The following is a 27,301-nucleotide window of genomic DNA, read 5'->3' on the forward strand; positions in this document are numbered from 1 at the left end:
ACCATTTTATCCTTTGCTCTGCCTTTGTACTCTTCATCTTGTTCCCCATTAGAGTCATTCCAAATACCACTATCCTGTGCGTTCTGGTAATGCTATCACTAACCACTACCTTGCAGTCACCAAGTGCCTTCAGGTTACTTCGTCTACGCAAGATGTAATTTGCCTGTGTGCTCCTGTCTCCATTCTTGTAAGTTACCCTGTGTTCCTGCCTCTTCTGGAAGAAAGTATTTATTACAGACATTTCCCTTTTGCAAACCGCCATCTGTCCTTCTGCATTCCTGTTCTGGATAGCAATCCCACCTTTCATATCCTCATCACTTCAGTTTTATTTTATTCTGAAACTTGCTGTGACACTGCTTGGAGTGAGACTGCACTGGCTTATTGTAGCTATGTTTACTTCATTTTCAGGGGTCTAACAAGATCTCCCAGTAATAATACAACACAACATTTCTTCTGTAATTGAAATCTGGCTCACAAAATGTTCTTGGTATCAGGATGCACCTTTGTCTGGTGAAGTAAGTATACTGTATTGGGACCTCTGTGTGCATTTTATTTCTATGGCACCTTTTAAAACAAAAAATGCTTTACAGCCAAGACAGACAAGGAAATAAAGTAAAATAGAAACAAATGCAATCCAGTGAAATATAAAATTCACAAATGGATACAATCTAAGACAATAAAACTGAATGCAGTCACGATATAACACACATACTCTGCTGAAGTTTTATGCTCCACTTGAACTACAAAAATTACAAAAACAACTTTAAAATCTCTGGAATTAAATAAGGATGGACTTTTCAGTATGAGAAAATGAACAAAAATGAATAACAATGTTTTCCCAAGTTTTACTGGACAAACAAATAAAACAAAAATGTGAAATAATATTCTGAGACGACAACTATTCTATTTCCTAATGTTTGTCTTTGTCCTTCTAATGTCCGAATGTACAAAGCAAGAAGGTCCTGGGTCAGAGTCCCAGCCTGGGGCATTTCTGCATGGAGTTTACATGTTCTTCCTTTGCACGTGTGGGTTCCCTTTTTGCTATTTGTAGTGTTTATTAAAGCAGCTAAGGAAAGGGAGATAAGTAAACATAAAAAAATGGGAACTTTGCATCTTCAGAATTATATACCGGAGTTGCCTGTAGTGCAGAGTCTGCTTTTCAGGGCCTAGTGACATTATCAAATGGATTGACATTTCAAATATTTGCAGTGCTCAGCAGGTCCAAGTATGGTACAAGTGAACCATGGCCCTCCTCATTGCTGCCAAGCAAGCCATGCATAGCCATGCATAACCATTTCATCATAAGCGCTGCTTACTTTACTGTGCAGACATTGTAATCTAAGGAACAGGTACTTTCCCTTTAAAAGGTCGTTCCCTTGCACAGACTCCTAAGTGTACAAAAGCAATTTGGAAGCAGTGACAGTATTTGGGCCATATTGTCCATATTGTACCACCTGCTCTTAGGGAATCAAAAGGGAAATAACTAAATTACGTGTGGTGTATTTCCCTTTACATAGAATGAGCACATGCTGAGAAATGGTTAATAAAATTTTTAGACACAGCTAAGAAAATATCACTGCTGTGTAACTAAACTTGGCAAATAGCTTAAGCATTAGGAGCCAGATAAAAGACAGTTTTGCATGCTGAAATTTGGGGGAACGACAACTTGTGTAACATATCACATAAAAGCCTCCCTGATTAAGACATTCGTGATTAAAGTGTTTTCGCCCCTAACTTAGCTTAGTTCTGTGGATGCTGTCAAATATTATACCAAGAAAAGACTCTCGGCAGGAGCTCCTGTCACTCTGACTGTTCTGCCTGTTCTGTTCTGTCAGTATAGATTTGTAGAATGTTTTAAAAGCTGCAGTCTTAGACCATTTAGCAGACTACAAACGTATGGTTAATATTTGAGGTTTCAGTTTACTTCAGGCTTAATATATGAATTTTTAAACAGATAGAATCTGAGAAAATACAAGTCTGTACATATCCCATTTCATCTCAATAATCCACGTTAAAAAAAACTTGAGTAGGTCCTATGGCAGGTTATTTTTTTTAATTTTTTTCTCTTCTCCAAGAAACTTCTTCAGTCTGAGGAGTTACTGATAAACTCAGCCTTTTAAGCAGTAACTTTGCATAGTTATTCAATAAGTTAATTGTGATGATCAAAACTTGTAGTCACATGCAAAGGAGGACGATCAGGCTAGTAAGTGATCGATAGTGCACTTATGGCCACCTGTTGTTCCCAGGGGGCTGTGTAATACTCGCAAAAACGTTCCTCCCTGTCCAGGATACAAACCTGTTAAAACCTGAAAGAGTGACCGCTGGCCTACAGATGAGTGTTAACTGCAGAATCTTGGCCTGATGGTGTTTCTCTTCTATATTGAACCATCCTTTTGGTCAGTGACTGCTTTGTTTTCCTGATCTAGAACTGGTCACACTCATCCTGGCACTCTACAGCATACACAGCATTGCTCTGTTTGTGCTGTGGGACCAGATCGTTGGCATGCGCTAGTCTTTGTCCTAATGTGTTTTGGGATTTGAAAGCCACTGGGACATCATACATAGAAAATAAACAGCCCAGTTTCTTTGAAACTCCCGCAACATAGGACATGACTGGTCTGGGTCTGGGTATGGGGTTCTCCTTTTCACCCAATGGCTTTGTGGGGATGTTGTCTGTCATGTGATACAGAGTCCTGATGACTCCTAACTTGTGCTCCAGTGGGTGATGGGAGTCAGAGCACCGGTGCTGGTCTGTGTGGGTGGTTTTGTGGTACACCTCAGTTTCTAACTGTCCTCCATCCAAGACTGAGACGTCACAGTCCAGGAAAGCCAACCTACCATTTTTTACATGTGACGTGGGGAGAAGGACTGCAGCGGAGACAAATCCATTGTCATTCAACATGGAATACAAACTGATAATATCGGTCTGCAGTCGGCCTGAGTTGTAGGACTCAACCAATTATTGCTACCGAGACAAGTCCAGAAAGGAGCAAGCCTGGAGAAGAGTGGTGAGGCTGGAGTGGCAGGGAACAACCAGTTTTGATCAACAAATTTCTGTGTGATGATCAAACCTGGTTGTTCACATGCAAATGAGGACCATCAGGGTACCAACCGATCGTTAGTGCTCAGATGGCCACCTGTTGTTTCCAGAGAGCTGAGTCATGCTCACAACAACAGCATTGCAATAGTAGGCACTTTCTCTTCAGACAAAATTGTTTCCTTTGAGAGGGGAATAAAAGAAGCCCTTTGAATCGTCTTGTGACTGAAAAGTGCTTTATAAATAAACTTGCCCTGCCTTGCCTTGCCTTGCCTTTGGCTAATGTAATAAAAGTTATCACATGGCCAGTGTGTTCTTGGAATGCCCTAAAATTACTTTCTGTAGGTTTAAACCCATAACAGTCGAACCCAAGCAAATGATAATACTGTTGTTGATATGAGTAGAGATGCTCTTTCACACCAACTCTCCCTGCTGCTGCTGCTCTGTCTGAGAAGTCGTACTGGATTAATGCAAAATTTTGAAATGAAACACCTTTGCCCAAGTGCCGATCTTTGACTGAAGCACACATTGACGTTTTGATGCTGAATGAAACACATTGGTGTAATGGCTGATTATACAGAACCGCCCTAAGTGGGCCTGCTTACATCAGAGCAAGTTAAGAGAACTTCATAGCTTATTGCAGCCGCTGATTCTAAAATGTGATGTAGCATCAGTTAAAAGCTGCTAATGAGGATGTTTAAAGAGTGAGACAGTGTGATCCTCTTCCTCAAAGGCATCGTTGTCTCACCCTTCATGTTGTCTGGCTGCTCCAAGGCAAGGCTGTGGCATACATTTTGAAACTTCAAGACAGTGTGATTTATGCAGGAAAACTAGCAGAAAAGCAGCTGAAATGGTGACAAAAGAGATCAATTTGACCTGCATGTGTTTAGTGAATATTCACTAAACACATGCATACTTCTTTATGAAATATTCTGCAAGTTTTCGAAGCTAAAAACCTTACATTTTACAGCAAAGGATTGTATAAATTTTTTAAATATCTAAATGCTGCAACAAATGTATTTCTAGTTTCATGAAGATAACGTTTGATATTTCACTAAAAACAAAAAAAGGGTGTAATTATTATTTACACCCTTTGATTTCTGGGATTTTTCATTTACATATTTTTAGTTTAGCTGAAAGGATCAATTGTTTGGACAGTTTTTCATTAAATTATTGTTATACAAAGTAATGTTCCAAATAAATTTAGAGACGTGTTCCTTTAGAGTTTGAACGCTTAAACACAGAATAAAACTCTGCCTGCCTGTGTTCCTAATAGTGAGGTGAGGAGGCACAATAATTATCAAATCCTGCTTCAGGACTTGGTTAAACTGTGTGAGATTCCATTCCCTAATCTCTGCTAAACCTTCAGAGAAAAATAGAATGCAACACATTTCTCATTGGACTATCTTAGGGAGCTAAAACACCACTCTTCCACAGAGCCTTGCAAAAGTATTTATAACTATTGTGCTTTTGCACATTTTTGTCCCATTAGAAGGAAAAACGTCAATGTAGTTCATTGAGATTTTTATACAAACATGGAAAGGTAGTTCAAAATTGTACAGTGGAAGAAAAAAATTGTGATTTTCAAAAAATTTTGCTAGATAAAAATCAGATAAAAAGAAACTGTGCTGTCCCTTTGTATTCAGCTCACATTTCTCTGATACTCCTAAATAAAATCCAGTAGAACCAGTTGCTTTCTGAAGTCACCTAACTGGTAAGCACAGTTCAATTATGTATAATTTATTCTCAGAATACAGTGATTGTAGGTTTTCTGTGAAAGACCCAGAGCTTTGTTAAAGAGCATCAGAGAACAAACAGCATCACAAAGAACAAGAAATACAGAAGACAGTTGTAAAGTGTAAAGATATTTAAAGCAGAGTTGGGTTGTAAACCAATATTCCAAGCTTTGAATATCTAACAGAGCTCTGTCCAGACCATCATCTGAACATAAAGGATGGACCACCAGCAGACCGACCAAGAAATGGACATCACCTGAAATTAACGACTATGCAAGAAGAGCATTAAACAGAGAAGCAACCAAGAGGGCCACGATAACACTGGATGAGTTACAGAGAGCCACAGCTCAGGTGGGACAGTCCTTTGATAGTACTATTACAGAACTATTAGCCACAAACCATAATGTTTTATGGAAAAGTGACAAGAGGTGACAGAAAAACATAAGGAGTCCTATTTGCAGTTTACCACAACCCCTGTAGGGAAACCAGCAAATGTGAAAAACATGCTTTGGTCAAATGAAAACAAAATTGATTTTTTTTGGGGCTACTTGCAAAATATTATGTATGTAGGAAAACTTATAAAATTAATATTTTTCTTCTTTTCAGCAGTTTATTCAGTCTTAACTATTGGCTAAATAACACACAAAAAACAGTTGGTTCATGCAAGTGAACAAATAAGACAGAAACTTTATTAAATTCAATTCAGTTTTAATTATATACACGTCATCTAATGTCAAATTCAATCAAATCATCCAGACAGATTGGTCATAAAAGGCGTGTTTTAAATAAGGATGATCAGCTTTCAAATCAAAATTCTAAAAACACCACTCTGACCAGTATTTAATAGAAGAAAAAATCTAATCAAATAGATAACTACAAGTTTCTCTACATTTGATTTTGTTTTGCTTGTTATTCTGAGGTGTTCATTAATGCAAGAACTTGGCACGCTGACATTTCAGGTGTGCAAATTTCTCAAATCCAGTTTTAATGAAATCATGTTGAGTGTTGCTTTCTTTTCAATTGACAGCATTACCAATGTGGTTGTCATGGTGATCAGAAAATTCATGCAACAAGTTGTTTTTATTAAAAAGCCAAAACAATGCAATCGCACTGTTGAGCCTCCTGAAGTCAGGGTTTTTATACATGAACCTGTTCTTCGTTTGCTGTCGTGATCTATTCTTCATTGAATATGCTTCAACTGCCTTCCCCTGTTGGAAAGTCTTTTTAGTATTCTGAAAAACACTCACTGTCAACCCACAAACTGCAGCCAAGTGTCCAGTAAACGCAAATCTTCCTCTATTGTTCGCCGTTACTGTGTTGCACACCTCATATCTCGCTCTTTGCAGGTTTTGAATATTTCCTCATCTAAACCTCCTTCCTCAATTCATCGAGCACACAGTGGAGGCCCAGTATTAAGAACCCTTAAAACAAAAGGGACAGAATTTCTGTGATTCTTTGTATGTGGCCGCCTCAATATTTCTCTCCTGAAACTGATGCCATGGAACACTTCTAGGAAAAAAATGAACTGTTGTCCTCCAGCATTCAGCAGAACCCTCTTTGACTCAGCAAAATGCTGTTGTTCTCATAAATTGTACTACTATGGAAGTTCCACCACATCTGTGATGTGCATGGAAACCTCTCTACAACAATCCAATCCAAAATAGCAGGTTTTTTATGCTGATGATGAGAAAAGGGTGGAAAAGCCACTAATGTCAGGTCAAAAAGGTAGGCAAAGGTAAACGGAGTGAAATAGCTTGTTCCATCACCAGATTTTGTCCATGTGTGTAACATTGTACAAAATTTGCATTTGGATAAATGTCCTGAATGTTCTTTCTCACAGGGTTTGTAGCTCCCTACATAAAACTTGCCTCATCAAATCCAATTCAATCTAAAAAATACTTTATTAATCCCAGAGGCAATTTCAGTTTTGTTGTAATATTATTCAGGTTTCTTCAAAGGGTTGTGGATTCTGACCAATGGGTAGGAAGGATGTTTTGTATCCTTTCCTTTGTTTTGTTTACATTCAAGACAAGACAAGCGGTCCACCACCTTTCAGCATTCAGCATCTTCTCCATCGCTAACACACCTGGCAGCTGCTGAGTCATCTGGGTATTTCATCAGATCAGAGAACTCTGACTTTTACTGGATGTCTGAGGTGTCCACAGTGAAATGGTGAGAGTAGTCTCCTTGTGGTGCTGCTGTCTATGACAGAAATGGATCAATGGAACATTCTGAAGAAGTACAAGGTCAGACACCACCAGCCAATCAGATGATGTCAAGATCTTCTATTATGACTATAGGGACAGGAGTGTGGGGACTGTACTTGCCAGGGTCCAAACCCCATGGCCAAAGTCAGGTGACACCAGAGAGCTGATATCAAACCACACATGGCCCCTTCTAGCAGCAGTTCGCGTTGGCTCACTCAGAGATCATTCCTGTATTCTTAGCTTTCCATCGGGTTCCAGTCAGGTATTGAGAAAATGTAAATTTTTATGTGTAAACTGAGTTTCCCTTTGCAGTGACAGTGACCTTTGATAAGGTTCTGTTTCTGCCAGCTGATCTGATCGTTTCTTTTCCAACCCTTTGAAAATCCCCTTTAAGTTGCCAGTTGTTTGTTAATTAATCATTCAATTTCTATAATTACTAATAGTGGTGTAGCAGGCCTGGGTTAGAATCACGGCTGCGTCAGAAAGGGCATCCTAAATAAAAATTCAATTCAATTCAATTCAATTTTATTTATATAGCGCCAAATCATGAAACATGTCATCTCAAGGCACTTTACAAAGTCAAGTTCAATCATATTATACAGATTGGGTCAGATTATACAGATTGGTCAAAAATGTCCTATATAAGGGAACCAGTTGATTGCATCAAAGTCCCGACAAGCAGCTTTCACTCCTGGGGAACCGTAGAGCCACAGGAAGAGTCATCTGCATTGTACATGGCTTTGCTGCAATCCCTCATACTGAGCAAGCATGAAGCGACAGTGGGAAGAAAAACCACCCATTAACGGGAAAAAAAACCTCCGGCAGAACCGGGCTCAGTATGAACGGTCATCTGCCTCGACCGACTGGGGTTACAGAAGACAGAGCAGAGACACAACAAGAGAAACAAAAAAGCACAGAAGCACACATTGATCTAGTAATCTGTTCTACATTAGATGGTAGTAGCGGGTGAGCCGTCTTCTCTGGATGATGTCACAGTTAACAGAACGCCAGACCAGGTGTACCTACTATGAAGAGAAAAGAGAGAGAACAGAAAGTTAAAGCAGAAATGACAACACATAATGCATAATTGAAGAACAGTAGAACTCAATATAGTGAGAAAATTAGATCCTGATATACTCCAGTAACCTAAGCCTATAGCAGTAAAACTATAAAGGTAGCTGAGAGTAACATGAGTCACTAGTTATAATTTTTGTCAAAAAGAAAAGTTTTAAGCCTAGTCTTAAAAGTAGACAGGGTGTCTGCCTCACGGACCAAAACTGGGAGTTGGTTCCACAGGAGAGGAGCCTGATAGCTAAAGGATCTGCCTCCCATTCTACTTTTAGAGACTCTAGGAACCAGCAGCAGACCTGCAGTCTGAGAGCAAAGTGCTCTGTTAGGAACATACGGGGTAATCAGAGCTCTGATATATGATGGAGCTTGATTATGAAGGGCTTTATACGTTAGAAGAAGAATTTTAAATTCTATTCTTGATTTAACAGGAAGCCAATGAAGGGAAGCTAAAATTGGAGAAATATGATCCCTCTTGTTGATTTTCATCAGAACTCTTGCTGCAGCATTTTGGATCAGCTGAAGGCTTTGAACTGCATTTTGTGGAATTCCTGATAGTAAAGAATTACAATAGTCCAGCCTTGAAGTAACAAATGCATGGACCAGTTTTTCAGCATCACTCCTGGACAGAATGTTTCTAATTTTGGCGATATTCCGGAGGTGAAAAAAGGAAACTCTGGAAACCTGTTTAATATGGGATTTAAATGACATGTCTTGGTCAAAAATAACACCAAGATTTTTTACTTTATTACCAGAGGCCAGTTTAATGCCACCCAGATTAAGTGATTGGTTAAGAAGTTTATTTTTTGAGGACTCTGGCCCAAAGATTAAAACTTCGGTCTTGTCAGAATTTAGATGCAGGAAATTTAAAGTCATCCAGCTTTTGATGTCATCAAGACATGACTGCAGTCGAAGTAATTGATTGGATTCATCAGGATTTATGGATAAATATAACTGAGTATCATCAGCATAACAGTGGAAATTAATCCCATGCTGTCTGATAATTTTGCCTATCGGAAGCATATATATAGTAAAGAGAATTGGTCCAAGGACTGAACCCTGTGGTACTCCACAAGTGACCCTAGAGTTTGAGGAAGATTTATTATTAACATGAACAAATTGGAATCTGTCTGACAGATAAGATTTAAACCAGCCTAATGCTTTCCCCTTAATCCCTACAGTATGTTCAAGTCTTTGTAGGAGAATATTGTGATCAACTGTATCAAACGCAGCACTTTAGCTTTAGCAAAATGCTAACAAGTCTGTGTGCAAGTTGCAATGACTTGCTATGGCGATGCCTGAATAAGGGAGCAGACTCAGTCTGTGTGAGTACTAACACTCTAATAATTCATTATTTAACTAGATTCAATATATTCAATTCACAATTGAAATATTAATATTGTAAATCTTAGAAGATTTTTCATTTCATGATTTAACCCGTGCACTCTTTTTCAATATAATTGCAATTTAACCTCCCTGAAAATGATGGTTTAGCCTTCAGGCTATTATGTTTTAAAGATTTGAGACTAAAAAACTATAGCATTTCTTTAATGAGGCAGGTGATTTTTAATGCACAGAGGAGCTTGTCATGCATTGTGTGTAAGTAATAGTGGTGAGACAGTTATTATTTGTCCCCCTTGTGCTTTGTCATAATTTCCTTACACATTACAGTATGCACAACTTTGTGTTGGTCTATCACATAAAATTTACACACATAGTATAATGTGTGTAAAGGTTCAAGGGATGAGGTTGCTTTGCCAGGCTCCGTATATTCAGTGCTCCATGATTATTTAACTTCTATACCCCAGCAAGTTTCCAAATTAGATAAAGCTTTTAGACTTTCCCCCAGGCTCCAGACACAGATTTCTGTCATCCAATAGTACAGTAAATTCTGCCTGTTTACCCATGGCTCTTCCTGAAAGTGTCACTTTTGTAATCACAGGGCGTTCAGCAGGCAAATCTTCAGACACCCATTTGTTAGCTGACTCAGCAGGCAGTGGGACAGGGAGCTGGCAGATTGCTCGGCCGATCTGGGGTAAGAGATGTGGCGACGGAAGAAAAAGTAGAGGAGCATCTCCTCTGTGATTAAAGACTGGAGCGCCTGACATGCATCATAGCCCCGTGACTCCTGCGACCTGGCCCAGGAGAGATAAAGTGATGTCTCTTCCCTTTTATACCCCACCTCTGCTTCATCCTTGGCTTTAGCTTTAATTCACCAATCTCTGCCGTTCCTGCACCCCATCCCAGTTACATCGTTCAGCCTAGAGAGGAAGCATGAATGATGACTAATGAGAAGAAAAGGAACATTACAGTGGGTAAGCTTTCACTAGAGACAACAAAAATACAGTTTTCTGTTTTCACAGAGCTGCTCTCCTGATTGTGTATAAGGTTATAAAACAAAGTTAATCGCACTTTGTTCTTTTTTTTCCCCCACAGTCACCCTAACAACTCATGCATATCTTTGATGATTTGTTTTTAAATGAGATGTAGTTCAGGATATTGATTGCTCCGTAAATGTTGAAAAACACAAAGAACCAGCGCCTCAGAGGTGCCATCAGTTTGCAATTCGTCATCCCTTCCCTCACAGCCTGCTGCAATAAGCAGGACTACGCATCATTGCAGCTTTAAAGCCGGACAGAGGAGCTGATTCCCTGCATCGTGTTACAGTTTGCTCGAGAAACGAAGCTTTATGGCGTAAGATACAGTATGTCATCAAGATATTAGGTGTTGTTTTAGATACTGTCTTAAAATGGGAGATTATATGACTATAAAGGTTTATGCTCTATTGCCAAAGAGGAAATATACAACGTGTGTTGTAGTTTTACAAGATACTGTGTGTATTCCTATCCAGTGTTAGTAATGCTGTTTTCTTGATTGAACCTCTCTCAACCCAATCAGGATTTTTCGCTGTTGGCACAACCACAGAACCATAACTGTCATCTTTCTTGTTTGGATAAATAATTGTTCCACATATTCCAAACCAACAGGATGAACAATTATCTGAAAAAAAATATCTCTGACTCTGTCCTTGATGTGAACAGAAGCAACTTCTTTTCTGTCTTTCTAAACAAAAGAATGCTCTCACCGAGTCATCGGCTCGATGCGTCCAGATGCGCTCATACCCATCTATTGCCAAGTTTGAAGTAGCTCTGTGCTGTAGCAGCGAGCTTCCATACTGCCCGCCACAGGAGAAGTTTCCCTACATGTGAGGTCACAAAGTGAAGATGACTGATCACATTTCTTTGGAGGTAATCGTTGTTAACACAAGAAGACAATGACTACAAGCTCATCGGTTCCTTTTTATTGCAGCTGTTCTTCATCTTTGATCATTAGAGGGATTTTGGGTGAATTCTTTAACAGCCTCACCTGTGTGCTGAAGACAGGACTGTTCTGATGCAAACATTTTAGGTCTGGGCAAAAATACACTAAAACTTTTTGTTGTTACAAAGGGGACTTTTTAAAATATATTGTAAAGAAATATATTTCTTTGCAATACCTAATACAAAATAATACATTTGATGCGTGTGTAGTAATCTAACAATCTCGCTTTCATGGAAGAACAGAGAACCAACATACTAATATTAGCCTAGCATTACTGATCTGAATACAAGCATTGTTAGCAGAAACAAGAAGGCAGTTTATTGAAACCTGTGGTGGAATGTGTTGCATCGCTTGAATTGCAATTATTCAAGCAAAAAAATGACGCCATAACCAGGCTCCTTGGGGCACAAGTGTGCAGAGTGGCACACCAGCGGTGCTTTTTAATTACAATAATAGTTTGTCTCAAGAAAGTATTATGATTGAAACTTAATAATTGGAAGCACTTCATTACTTCATAACATGTGAGCTACAGACTCTGACTGTTACTGAAATACTAGTTAACAGGTAATACGTTATACCTTTGTACCTGTATAACTTTACAAAGCACATCAGTAATACACATTTTATTATAATAACAATAATAATTATATTAATTACTAATAATAATAATAACAATAATGTGTTAATAAAGGTGTTATAATAATAAAGGTGTTAATAAAGGTGTTTATAATACATTTCCATAATTTCCCTCTGGGATTATTAAAGTATTTCTGATTCTGATTGTATGCTCATGCATTTACCCAGTCTTTATTTTATCAACTTCATCAAACTTAAATAACAATCCCCTTGTTGTTTTACCATACAAACTTTATTTTTAATGTCTTCAAATAAGGATATTTTTATTCATGCATTAAATAGATGCTCATCCATCTGACAAGCCAGACCAGCTTACTCCAGTTGATGTTTGAGCCCTGTAACTTGGAAGAGATCTTATAAACCAAGACAAACAGCATTTGAGGAAAGAGAACGGAATCAACAGGCCCGTTTTTGCTGACAACTGGAAAAAATGAACAGCTTAACTGTGATGAATGTGTAGAAGGGTGAAAACAATGTTTTAGCAAAATGAAAGTAAGAACAAATGGGAAATAGGCAGCCTAACGTTATTTTATTCTGCTCCTATCTTCAAAGAAGCTATACCTGAATAATTTTTTTCTGGTTTAAAAAATGCTTTTTACACAATGTATCATGAGTTAAAAGACGGAATTTGTTAATGACAACAATTTGATTGCGCCATCAAGCGAGTCCAGACTTTTCTTAGTAGGAATAAGCAGCAATCTGGAGTCAACTTTTCTCTGCCAATGGCACAACAACGGGCGTTGACCATTCACATGAGAAACCATCATTTACCTGATGATTGATTGATGTCAAAGAAAACAAAGGAAAGTCCCTTAATGGAACCTTGTTTCCTTCAGGGGATTGTGCACAAGATTGAGGCGCATGTTTAGTCTCGTGTATGTCGACTGTGAGGGGACCTGGGCCCTGTTTCAGAAAGCTGGGTTGGTGGACATCCAGAGTCATTTCTGGGGTAAATTCCTGCATACCCTGGCTTTTCCATTTCAGAAAACTCAGAAGCTTTTACCCTGAGTCAAACTATAACAACAAATTGCTCCATGAAACAGCCCTGCTACCGAGCAGAGATCTGCACAAGGCGGTGTCCTTTTCTGGAGGAGCCTGTTAGCTTGAGCACGAATACTCCACAGAAATCTCTGTTGGTAGAGGCTGATCAGACCACGATTAAATGTCTGATCATTTCTGGATTAATATATTTTCAAGCATTATCATCTTTTGCCACTTTCAATGATTTATCTCTATATTCTCAGCCCGCACATTGCTTTTACAACACAACGAGGGGTTCTGAACAACTTTTATGCCAACGGCAGATTTTTAATAACTTAGGAGATGCAGAAAATCTTTAAAAGGCAGCTATATGTCCTGCTGTCAGGAATGCTACTGTTGCACTTAGTTATAGTAGAGTTCAATGTTGTTCCTGTCATGTTTTGAGGGTGAACCCGAACACAACCACAACAGAGTTTAGTTTAACAGTTTATTGTAGACTGTGGATAGTGGCGGAAGAAACCAACGGTCAGTACTGGAACTGACCTAGATGATGAAGATGGCAGGAACTGGCAAGAAGGACGGAGCCGGAGCCCAGAGGTGGCAGGACCAGCAGCATGGCAGAGTGAAGACTTGCAGGCAACAGGCAGGCGGAGACGAAGGGAACTGGGGCAGGACCAGGAAAAGGTGAGGTGAGTAGTAATGAGCAGAATGAGTAGTAGTGAGCAGAGCAGACGAACCAACAAGGAAGAGCTGAATGAAGGGAGCTTAAATAGGAAGGATGACAGGTGTGCTGAATACTGGCTTGATAGTGGCTGACAGGTGTAGTTGATTACTGAGGTGGAAAGGAGACTGGGGTGTATGAAGGGTGAAAAGTGCCCTAAATATGTTCATGGTGCAGCAGGCAAAGCTACACCATGACAGTTTCATAGTGAGAAACCCACAAGATTAATAAAATAACTATACAGAATGAAATCAAAATGTTGTTCTGAATCAAATTTGGAGATTTCCAGCTCTAATTTTCCATTAATTTATTTTAGGTTCAATTCATATATCCCCCCCACAACACCGTTAAGAAGATGGCACATTTATTTGAACTTAAAATATAAATATAGCCATATGATTACTATAAAGAGAGGTTGGCACAAATTACATATCTAAAAACACATCTGTCAACTCATTTTTAGAAGGATGGGTGAAGCCAAATTCTGGCAAAAAGATGAATGAACAGATCAGTTATTTCAATAACTCACACCATCCCATCATTATCTGAGTTTTTGTTATGGTTTGAGTGTGTTGTTTTCATGTTATCAGTCAGTGTTCTGTAAACTTTTAGTTCAGTTTTGGTTTACCTGCCAGGCCACTTACCTGTCTTAGTTTGTTTTCTGCCATAGTGTGGGCTCTGGGGTTATTTGGTATTTTGATTCTGTGTATGTTATCAGTTTTATTTTCTACCTGCCATGTTTTTCTGTTATTGTTTTTGGTTTCTGGATTGCTTCTGTTTTCTGTTGGGAACTCGGCACTGATGGCTGGTTTGATTATTCTCTTTACACACCTGCTCTGCTCCACCCCTCCTGCTATTATCTTTTACTGGATTCACCTGGTCTCAGCTCTATTTAATCCCTGTTCAGTCAGTCATCAGTGCCAGTTCATCTGCTATGGTTACCGGTGAGTCTGAGCCAGTGTCTTGTTACCTGTCCATCCTATCCTGTCTTATGTCCAGCGTTTCTGAGCCATCCTGTTTCCTGTATACCTGATTCTGTTCATGACTCGTAGAGCTTGGTTTGCTCCTAGTGCCTCTGATAAGTTTATTTGTTGCCGTCCTCGGATCTGTTTGTAGGACACTGTTTTTGGATTCTGCTTTGGACACTCTTTATTATCTGTTTTCTCACGTTTTTGACTCTGGACTGGTTTTTGGTTTTCTTGTTTTCCCCTTTTTTGAAAATGGACTGCATCACCTGTTCAGGTCCCTGTCCCATCAGCAGTAACAAAATAAATATCTTTGATCAGCATTCCGTTTGTCTGGCTGAATACTGGGTCCTCAACCTTCAGAATCATTACATTATAGCCAATTAATGCAATAGAAACATAAGGATAACTTATAACTGGACCTTACCTGATTAAACTGTATTTTCATACTTCATGTTGATTTGCTGACATATCCTTTTTATGCCTGCCGGGTTCACCTAAACACATAATCCATGCCCACGCTTGTTGGGTGGGCATGGATTACATGTTTAGGTGACACACGGATTACGCTTCCACTTCTCACATGTCATTGGTCTTGGCCTTTGAAAAGCTATTGGCGGCAGTCGTTTGTAAAGTAGTAAATCTTGAGGAGGTTTGGTTGGTGTTCAGTGGTGCTGTTTTAGAAAGAAGGTGGATTAGAAGCAGCAAGCAGACGGAAGCAGCTGCTGCAGCCTGAGGGTGACCTACAGGAGGGAATAGCACATCTGTAACAGCTGACAGGACAATAAGGGCCAAGCGTCCCATTATCATCAGCAGCGGGAGGACACATCGCAGCAGGGCGTCTGCACAGAATCTCACTTGGGCTAAATTGAGTTTCATCTGCTGCAACCAGCAGGGTGACTTTCATCCAGCTTGCTAGTGTTCTGCCTACTGAGTCTCCTCTGTTTACTGCACTAATAAATATAAAATGAACATTATCACATTTATGGGCCATTTATTTGTTAGGGAAATCAGAAAGCAAAGAGCTGTAATTAGCAACAAAATGCAGCAGCATAAAATTCCTATTAGTCGCTCCCCTCCCCAGTGGTGTTCCATGACTTATAGAGTAATTTCATCATAATGGACACAGATAGTGGACATTTTAAGCACTATTATGGTTAAAAAAAAAAAAAATTGTTATTGGCAATAATGACAGCATGGGTTTGAATGAAAATGATGCAATTGATTCAAATGCAAAGAAATGGCATCGTGCAGCACTACTGAACAAACATTTAGTAGCACTTCTCTGAGCTAGTATGCATACATCTGAAAATTATGGGTTTGATGTTTGTTTATGACGGAATATGGTAAAGGACCCACGCAGAAACATCAGTACTGCTACACTGCAATGTTGGAGGGCAGTTTGCAGTATAGTGTAGTTCCTCTGTTCTGCAGCCAGCAGAAATTTAAAGAGGATTTTGGGCAGGTTAATCAAATTGTATAGGAATTATGTCATTAGGGCAACATGTAAACAACATCTGAAGCAGAACAATAAGGGATGCCTATAGACAAGCTTTTCTCATATTGGGGTAAATCGCACCCTGCCTTTATGGTATTATTAAGGAAGTATAACAATTATTCAAGGTATACCAGTAAAGGCACAGTGTTTCAGATGAAAACTATTTTAATAACAGACAGTAAACCTGGGGAAATATAGTTTTCAAATGTTTAATATAGTAAGGAAATAAACCATCCAAAGCAATCTGGTTGTATGTAACCAGATTATTATACATAATCTGTATAATATGATTGAATTTGACTTTGTAAAGTGCCTTGAGATGACATGTTTCATGATTTGGCGCTATATAAATAAAATTGAATTGAGTTATGTAATATAGTAGTTGTGTTCTATTAACTGGTTGTTCCACCCTTGGCATCAACAACTGTCATCGTGAGTTTCTGATTACTGGCAATAAGTGTGTTACTGCAAGGAACTTTGTTCCCCTCTTTGTTCCCCCACTGACTGTTTAAAATCATGCCATAACATCTCGGTTAGACTTACGTCTGGATTTTGACTAGGACATTCCAATACAGTCATTTGTTTTATTTTTATTTATTTTTTCAGAGGTATCAATTTGGGCTATAGTACATGTATTCACACCCTGAAACCTTTTGGTATTGCAATTTCATTTCGACATGAGTGTGTGCCAAACAAATACATAATTGTTTTAAACCTGTACATATGTAAAACATTAAGGTGTGGAGCTAAAGTACTAAATTCTACATCCCACTGCACAAATCAAAAAGTGGATCCAGACGAAAACATGGAGGACTGCCAGCTATTGCTATAGTTTGTTTTCTTATTCAGCTACAAGGATGATGGAGAATGAAAGATAGAACAAATCAAACTTTGAGTCAGCGTTTTTCAACAGTGATATGTAGTTTGCTATTCACTGAACTTAATATCTGCCCTGAAACAATGTCAATCCAAGTGTCAAAGGTGACCTATTATGGAAAATTCACATTTGGCACATTTTTGTTCTTCCATTCAGGTTTCTATTGTTTCTAGAAACCCTCAAAGTGCTAAAAGAAACATCCAGCTGTTTTTTAGGAATATTTAAATGTTTAGTTGGTGTCTGCAAAAAATGACCCTCAACTATCAACCTCAGCTGAGCCCATCCCCTCACCTAGTAACCCAAGTGTAGCTTCTCCCACTTGATTTTTAGAAGAGGAGCAATTTGATCAGCTGATTTTACTGGTCCATGTGCTGCACAATGGCTCCTGGAAATAAAAAATGAATGGCTGCTGGAAAGGACAAATGTTACCATCACCGTTTTGGATGACCAGTCCACAGCAAGAGCTGTCCCTGGACATGTCTCCTATTTTAGCGTTTGATAAATGATTAAACAATGTTGTGTGTAGACTGTTGTTATGGAAGCTGTGTAGATGGCACAAGAAAGCTTGTTCAGGGTTTTGCACGGTCAAAGTCTTAAGAAGTCTTGAATTTGAATATCTAGGTCTCATATCTGTGTTGTTCGCCGTTACGGTAGTCTGAGCTCAGACAGCTGTAATCTACAATAAATTATGTAACCTAGAGTGGCACTCTTGGCCACCCTCCTAAGGTTTAATGAGTGTCTTGCATTGAATTTCAAATCAGTATTGCAACTGATACAAAATATGTTGTGATGTCACCCAGAAAAACTGACGTTGGTCGCTCTGCCACTGCGAGGTATAAAAGCAGCTTGTAAATCCATCCCTAGTGACTTGGGGTTGAAATAGTGAGTTTTGCAATCTTTCTATCAATGTTCATGTTAGATAGATAGATAGATAGATAGATAGATAGATAGATAGATAGATAGATAGATAGATTTTTGCCCATTGTTCTCTGCTAATTAGCAGAGAACAATGGGCAAAAATTTCAGTCACTAGATGTGCAAAGCTGATTGAGACACACGCTAAAACACTTACCGCTGTAATTGCAGCAAAAGGTGGGACAGAATACGTTTTCAAAATGCCCTTTTAAGTTTTTTATTTGTAACTCATGGCCTTGTTTAGCAGTTCCGCAGCAAATATTGTAACATCATTCTTCAAAAAAACACTATACAGAATACAGAAAACTGAGCAGCTTGTAAAAAAAAATGACCCAGACAGAATATACATATATCTACACAGCACTTGTACAGACTAAATTCAACTTTTCTGCCCTCGTAGAGACTCCAAGTACACAACAAAAAGTGTTTAAGGGGTAAAATAGTGCATTTTCCCTTTAAGGTATCATTACTGGGGGAGGTTCTGTTATGCTCTTATAGATGACTGGAAATGGCTCCAAGACTCTGTACACGTATTGTGCATTGAAGCACAGCAGCACAGCACACTGCAGACAACAGGATGTGATGATGCAGATGAATGACAGTAGTTTCCTCTCTCTGTATGTGGAATTGTGCTGCCACATGGGTAAAGGAAGGGCCAAAGGAGCTGGAAGGACACCACTGAGGCTTACTGTGTTCCTTCCTGTATCACTACCCATCTCTGCTGAAAGATTAGAAGACTCTGTTGGGGTTTGAAGCTGACAGGAGGAAGACACCACAAATCAATATGAGAAAACCAGATAAATAGATTTTCGGTTTAAACACCAAACCAGAAGATCTGCTTATGACCCCAAGGGCTGTAATCCAAGGTGTTGTACATGAGAATGCACTCACAGCTGGTAGGTGACATGATCAAATCATAGCCCAGGTGTCTCCTCTCTCTCTCTCTCTCTCTCTCCCTCTGCTCACATTCTTCACAAACATTTTAAACAGCAATTAATCTTCATTCAGAGCGCTGACAACCTATTTCTTTCCCCTTCCACTGCAGGGGGTGCTTCTAACTGTCCTAAATGCCTTCGTTGAGAAAGACAATATGGTGTTTTTGTTGCATTAGCTGCATCCATGCTGGGTACCAAAGTAATTTAATAAAAGCAAGACAAAACATATGCAGAATCTCGCTATTAAATATGTTGTTTTAGCTTTCTTGGGATATGATTGGATGGTCAGTGTGATAAACTCTGTCTTATTATGCAACTCCACTAGGTTGGTGCTTGTCCAATGAACACAATAAGGTCTAGCAAAGTTTAAAATCAAAACACAAAAAGTTCTGAACCCACCGGCCACTAGTGCCTCGTTATGTTAAAAATTGGGGAGCTTCTCCACAAGGGAAAAGACATGGAAAATCAAAATTACAATACAAAAAAAAATTGTTTCTACTGCCTGTTTTGCTTTCATTATATTTTCACAGCAAATATGACAGCATGCATACTGTCACTTCAAGCGCACCGGTTCATTAAACCTGGCTAAATACAGCCAGAGTTTAAAAGGAACAGTGATCCAAATTCTGATCTTGGCCAGAAAACATTCCTAAAAATTCTGTATAAACGGAATCTCAGAAATGTATGCAATTATTTTTGTCTCCCATCTACAATGATTTACTGATCCAAACAACTTTGTTCCCTTTATTAAAATATTGTGTATTATTTTATTGTGAAATAGGTAACGAAATACTTCATACTAAAACAATTTTTGCATTTTTAATTTTCTAATTTTCTCCCCTGGAAGTCTTTTATTTTTGTCCTGCTTGAAAAAAGGTTTTGACACCACTGTCCTGTGGCTTTATGACTGCTTTTAACTGGGGCCTCTCTGGGTGGAGTTTATGCATCTTCCCTATGCCTGTGCAAGGTTTATTTCTCAGTAGTTTTACTTAAACTTTTGCTATGGGAAAGTTCACTCCATTTGGCTCTATGATAAATAGGATCTAACCAATTGTGCAGCCTCTTATCCACTGACAGCTGGGATGAGGCTCCTGCCAACTACAAGAAGCTATACCTGATTTTATTTTTTCTCTGGTTAGGAAAAATTGTATTTTAAAAGATCTGATTTAATAATAACAAATGGTTAATTGATTGTGTGATTGAGTGAGGCTTTTTTGTAAGCAGCGAACCGGGGTAAACCTGGGATGACTGTTTTCTGTCAATAGCACAACTGAGGGTGTTGACCATTGAAGTAAGAAAATATCTTTTACCCGAGATGTTCCCATGTCAAAGAAAACGAGGAAAAATCCCTCGATGAAGCCTTGTTTCTTCTGAAGAATTGTGCACGAGCTTGACCCGGATCTTTAGTCTCATGGCCCCACATGCGAACACTCCTAAGAAATAATATTAATAAAAAAGGGGATGCAGTACACACACCGGCACCCCAGAGGGGTATCCAGCCCCAGGAGGTGAACCCCAACATCAAGATGGGGGGTGGGGCGGGTGGGAGGGGGGAACCACCACAATCCAAACTACCCGTCCCAACCCTCAACCCCACTCCCCACACCCCACCTCCACTCTGATCCCAGCCCAGATGACCCACATGCCCATCCACCAACCAATCAGAACCAACCCCCCCCCCCCACCCCATATTCCAGTGGAGAGCAAAAGCACCCGCCCCAGCCGACCCCCCCGGACCCATCGAGCACCCCATGCCAAGACTCCGACCAGGTGGCCTGCACCTCCTCCAGGCCCCGGACTCTGGATGGCAATCGGAGAACAGAGGTGTGAAAAAGAACCCGAGCATGCCTCTGCCTGCTCAAATGTTGTATTGTTGCATTTTGTTCTTAAGTGCGTTTATAACTGAGAGGGCCAAAAAGGGGGTGCCTGGCAGGTACGTAGCAGGTGCCAGTACACCACGTATGTGAATTGAACGGAACGGTCCCGGAGGATGTGGAATTTGAGAGCTAGGCTGCCTCCAGGGCAGCAAGAGTGGAAGCTGAACAGTTGCAATAATTCAGTCAGATGCTATGTAACAGTAATTGTTCTGCTTTTTTCAGTGTTAGATTCATCACTGAGATCAATGGTTGAGATTTACATGAAGCAACATAGCGGGATAGGTTTATTTATCTTTCATTTCTAACTGGAGCAATGGAGATTATATTTGGAAATAAATAACTTGCTCATCTTCTTTATTGTTGATGCTGCGATTGGGGATATTGCCTTAATAAAGAGAACAAGTCTGACTGAAAACATGTGGATATGCTCCCCTTTTTACACTATTGATTAAAATCTGGGTAAATATAAGGCAATGTTAAAAGCTTTTAGATAGGTAACCAAGTCGGTAGGCAGGTAGGGGTCCTCTCCCTATGCAGATTAGTTAGAACATGTGGTTTGGAAAAGTTGGAATTAAACTCATAACCTTGGGTTTGTCATTGAACCACGCTTGACACTGAGCAGCTGCTTCAACGCAAGTTAAACATTTTTAACTTTGAACCAAAATGTAATTTTTTTTATCTAATTTTAATAAATAATAATAATCTGAATAACAAATAAAATTGTGATTGCGATAAAATCTGTTTTCCTATATACTTGAATTTGTGCCCCTTCAGCTAAATTCAGTTAACTAGACATGTTGTGGCATTTTGCGTGTTTTTAAGTTTATCAATGTTTAATAAATAACTCTTGGTCCGCCCAAATATCTGATATTGTTTTTGTTTATTTAGAACTTCACCTCTCAGTCACAGAAAACCCTCCTATTACCTCACTCCACTTCTCAGTCACTAGTCATCTGCCCAGACCAGTTGCACCTGCTGTCACTAACTGTCAGGGTTCTCTGTGTCTTGCTGCTTTAACTCTACTCCTCAGGTGTGTCTAGTTGGCTGAGGAGGCGTGGCCCACACCTGCAGCTCGTTGCAGGCGGCTTCCTCTGGCTTCTTAAGCAGAGCGCTGACAGATGGAAGACGCCAGAGGCTTAACCAGTCGTGATTTTTGGTGCTTGGATGCACTCACCTGTCTTGACGTCTCGTCCAAAGAAACAGACCAGCAGAACCGTCTGCTCAGATTTTGCTCTGGCGCTCCCCTCATACTTCCTGAAGGTTACCCAGCGAGGCCTGAGATCCCCTCTCCCGGGTTCTGTTGGTTCTGTGTTCACTCTGGTCAATCCATCTGTCAACCGTTGCCGATGAGGCTCGCTCAGGATCCCTCGCCAGTAACATCAGCCGTCCTCAGCCACTAGCCGCCTATCTCCAGCAGAGTAGAGTCATAGAGTTCTCCTGACGCTACTTCTCCCCGGTTAGGTCCGCCCAGCCCAATGGTAAGCAGCGCCACTTCTAGCAATTCTCTGGGTTCTCCTTTCAGAGTTACTCACTCCCTCTCTCTTGCAGACTCTCCAGCCGTGACGTTCTGACCCAGCCAAATCACCTGTAGTTCCGTCCGTAGATCTGCCTGTTTCCAAAATAAACATCTTAAAACTGTGCATTGCCTCCCGTTCGTATCTGCATGTGGACTCGTCACCTGAAAACCATGACACTAACTAGTTCCAGCTCTGCTCACCTGTTCACCTGCCTTCATGTACCTGCCTCACTGACCCACTCCCCTCCAGATCGTCTCATCATATCACTTGACACCACCTCTTTCGTGCCCTGCTGGCGGTATTTTCAGTTTGCGTGTGCTCCACCTGCATCGGCTCAAGTCTGGTTCCAGCTGCATTTCCTGGTCTGTTTTTGCATTTTCAATAAACCCTTTTTTGACGTAACTCTGTGTTCGGCTGAATTTTGAGTTCACACCTACAATCTTGAAAGAGTGATTTGAGCACTGGCATTCTTCCAACAGCAAACTCTGCAGACATATAATGAATGAAGTTCTCTTCAAGTACTCAAATTTATGAACATGAAATGTCATAAATCTGACATGAAATGAACATCCAGATAACACAACTATAGAATGTTGTTTATCTGAATCAATACTATCTTTCAATCAGCAATTCCTCTTCTCTAGGCGAGTGAAACTTAACCAAACTACTAAGCAAAATTAACATTTAAGGAACTATGTACACTGTTGAGGAAAATGAATATCTTAGTTGTATTGATATGGAAGAACTGAGAATGCATGTTTTTTGTCTGTGTCTTCCTTTCAGGGTAAAGTAACATGCATCTGGGTTTTATGTCTGTTAGGTCATTTGGCTTGACCCCTTACCGGGAAGAACAGCCGGTTTGAGAAACAGATTGCCCACAGACCCTCTCTCTCCCGAACTCAGCGGAGGAGGGCAGTCAGTGTATTAAAAGTAGTGTTGCGCCGATGCCATTTTTTGGCCCCGATACCGATACCTGGCTGTGCAGTATTGGCCGATACCGATACCATCTGTTTGAAACTGATGTATGTGTGTGTATATGAAGAACTGCATACTACTTAGGGTAGTAGGACTTTTTATTGCCTACCTGGAATGGGTGACAATAGTTAAATAAACTTTTGCCTCTCAAATGCCAGAATAGTGCAACTTTCATGAACTTATATAACATGTATAATACTAGTCAGGAGAGAGAAGGCTGCGTTCAAGTGACATACAAACATCAAAATGGTATCGGTGTCCTATTTGTTGGTACTTGCCGATACCGATACCACCATTTTAGTGCTGGATCGGGGCCCCGTCCCATACTGGTATAGGTATGGGTGCAACACTAATTTAAAGGATGTCTTTGCAAAACTTAGATCAGACAAAAGCTGCAATACCTGGGAGAAGGACGTAGGTAACTATGGTAATGTAACTCTTGTCTATGTTGGGAATTCCTAATGAATTAAATAAGCAGATTGCTGATCAATGGTTTTTTTCTCATTTACTGTCAAATCTTAAACCGGGGTAAAAATGGGCCTTCAGAGCTAAGCAGGAGCAGGCCAGTACGACTAAATTATCAACACACAAAAGGACAAATAAAAATAGTTAAAAACCATCACAAGCATAATTCAGTGAATCTTGGGTTCACTGTCGGTCCAAGTTAGAGAGCCAAAGTTCATCTTAAAGAATGTGGAATGAGGTTAAATTAGCTTAACCACTTTTTGTTTAGACAATGTTTTTGTTCAGCATTTTGTTTAGACAATGTAGTCATGTTTACTAAAGTTTGTGAAAGTAACTAATCCGGGAAGCTAACAACGACTAATGCTAGTGGACATTTGTGCAGAGAAAAAGAGCTGAAAGATCCCATCTGATGAACACTGAAAGGTAGCACATGATTGACTGACTAATTGTTACATAAATAATAGAGAGCTGCTGCAAACAGTAAAAGTGTGAGGTTTTACTCAATGTTGCTGCGAGTAGCAGCCTTCCTGAATGCCATCCTGCTGCATCGACTTTCCGACTCGTAATACCGACTTTAGGGGCCATTCCAGATAAATGCTCCAATCCGGAGGTTGTAAAATTAAACGCACTATAACCAGGTAGTTTTTGCTCCTTGTTCATCTCTATAGCTGGCACAAAGTTGTTATCTCGAGATTTTGCGTGAGATTTGTTGCGGCGTGCTTTAACAAAGATTTTTTTTACTTTATTTAAATCTCTGCAAAATATGTAAATACAGTGAGATTGCTGTAACAAAGATGGCTGCGACCATTGTGCAGAATTGTAGTGGGATACACTGGGTCTCGAGTAGTTGCAGGCATGCGGTTAACCTCTTGAACTTGTCCTTTTCTAATTCTAAATTACAAACTAGTAACCGTTATGCCTAACAACCTTTTTTGATGCCTCTTCCGCTGTGATCAGCTACCTTGTGTTAACTTTGATTTATCTAAGTGGGACTGGTGAGTCTTTGAAGCTACTGCTTTTCTGTTGTTGCGAACCTGTCAGCTGGTGCTACCGCTAGTTGTACTGTTTTGCACTATGTTAAATCATTACGTGTAACATTAGCTTGGTGCACTTGTAGTGAATTCTTATGAATATTGCACATATTTAAAAAATCTAATGGCATTAGAAAAATGCCATTAGTGGTAAATTATAGTGCAATATAGGCCCCTACTTTTAAGTAGTTTTGAAACAGGTACTTTTATACATTTACTTGAGTAAAATGTTTGGGTTGATGTACATGTGTATAAAAGTGAAATTATTTGACCCCTCTGGACTCACCCACAGTCATAACGGTTTTGGTCAAGCATAGAAAATCCAAAGCTCTATAATTTAAAGCAATCCTTAAGGATGGATGTTTTATTCACTAATGATCTAGCATTTACCAGGGCCATCTTAGCTGGATCAGGAGGAGGGGCACCCACCTTTGAAAAAGAAGTAAATGGGCACAGGTTGTGGAGGTAGGGAAGAAAACAGCAGCGTGTCTTGGATGAGCATCCCTCATCCCTCATTCAAAGGTTGTGAGGATTTGATTAATGCAATTTCCTGAATTAGAGCAACAGGAGCGCACACCAAACTGACTGTCAAATCTCACAAACCTCCAACTGCTTTTTCCACAGTGTCTGCTCCTTCGACCTGTGGGTAGAGCAGGACAGCATAGGTAAGCAGGTACATCTAAGAGATGGACTTGACAGAAACCTTTGTTGCGTTTTATCCGTGTTGATCCACATTATTAATGGAAGGTTAAAGACTGAGGTGAGTTTGGCTATCACCAGCAGAGCCACAAAAATAATTGATATAGAGCAACACAGCGCCAACTAAAGCAAGAGAATGCCCAGAAATCCCCAAAAACACTAGAGGGAGTACCACAGGGCAGTTGACCATTCAGGTGGAGCGGTTTGGAAGAACCCGGGCCAGCCAAGCAAAGCGAGCCTACTGCCAGCACCCCGGGACCCAGAGCCAAGCAGAACAGCAATCCTGCTACAGCTGCTGGCAGACAGGATACACCAGTATTACTAATTTTATGCACCTGTTGTATTACTGGATGTGTTGAAATAAATTAAATTAAGAAGTTAAATGTAGCAGCATGAAAAGCATGTGATTACACAAATTTTGAAGTGGTAAGGTTTCACTCCTGAAATAACTTTGGATCAAATTAAGGAAGGAAATGCACTTGACAGTGACACTAATCACAGGAGAAAATTGTTTTACGCTTATTAGGTTAGTGTGTCATAATTTCTGCCACTAAAGGTTTATTGTTTAGTTGTCATATCTGAACAGTGTGACATTTACTGTGCTATATATGCAGAGCCCAATCACTGCTTGCCAAGAAGCATTCTCTTGAGTTTTATTAAATTGGCCCTGGGTAGCATGGCAGATTTATTCCTTCACTGGCTGTGAAGGCTGTCACAGGTAAGGTTATTTAGGTTAGCACTGCACCCTTCTTGCCCCTGACAGCTCTGAATGTGTAAAAAAAAACTTTTTCATGAGAAAGACTTGAGGAAACCGGCTATCAAAATCAAGCCATGCTTCAAAAGGTGCCGATTAACACTGGCAGTAACACAACTTTGACCTTTTTTTGTTGACAACCTGTAATTTAGCTCGGAAGGTAATTGGTTGGATGATGGATGTCTTGCTCTTTCATGATGTTGATTTATACATGGGATCTCAATGCTCTGTCAAGATGCCTTACTATAATGCACCATCAGAAGTCGGATAGTTTTCCAACACTAGTCTACCAACACTAAATAATTACTGTGATTGTCATGGTACAGTATTTGGTCTTTTTCACAGTTTGTAACGACACAGCCACAACCTTCAAGGGGTTTTATTGGAACTTTATACTGACACAAAAATGCACTTTAAGTGATACATGTCTTGATACAGTTTTTAAAACAAAAATATAAAAACTGTGATGTGCATTTGTATTCAACTTTTTTTCTCTGATGATCCTTGATGAAACTGAGTCCAACCAACTGCTTTCAGAAGTTATCCAAGTAGTAAAGTCAAACGGAGCAAGGCCATGCCAAGTTTATTTATAAAGCACTTTAAAGAAGCAGTAAGTAAGCTATTTACTCTAAAATCAACCTAAACCATCTCATTTGTCACCTGGGATGGAAGTAACATTCCCTATAAAAAATCGGTCCTCTCCATCAACAATGCCTTAGGGTGTGTCTCAATTCAGGGGCTGCACCCTTCAAAGGTCGTATTCGTAGGTGGATTACATCCAAGCACAGCGGTGAAGACTGTCACGAATCCTTCTAAGACTCCTTCAAATGCAGCTGACAAATGTGTGCTTCTTTTCACAGATTGATTGGTCCGGTGTATCTTTCATTGCTAATGCTATCCCATGATTCATTACAGGTTGAAGAAAACTTTTTAACCGGAAACAGCAGTGATGAAGGAGAGTGAAAAGCTGTGAACAAAGTTGAATGCATTACCCTTTCTGTGACATAAAAGTAACTTTTAAAAAGTTTTTAGGCAAGTAGTGAGATATTTTAAACCAAAATATCTGCTCGGTATGTTGACATATAG

Source organism: Fundulus heteroclitus, chromosome 15 (genome assembly GCF_011125445.2).
Source record: "Fundulus heteroclitus isolate FHET01 chromosome 15, MU-UCD_Fhet_4.1, whole genome shotgun sequence".
Taxonomy (NCBI): Eukaryota; Metazoa; Chordata; class Actinopteri; order Cyprinodontiformes; family Fundulidae; genus Fundulus; species Fundulus heteroclitus.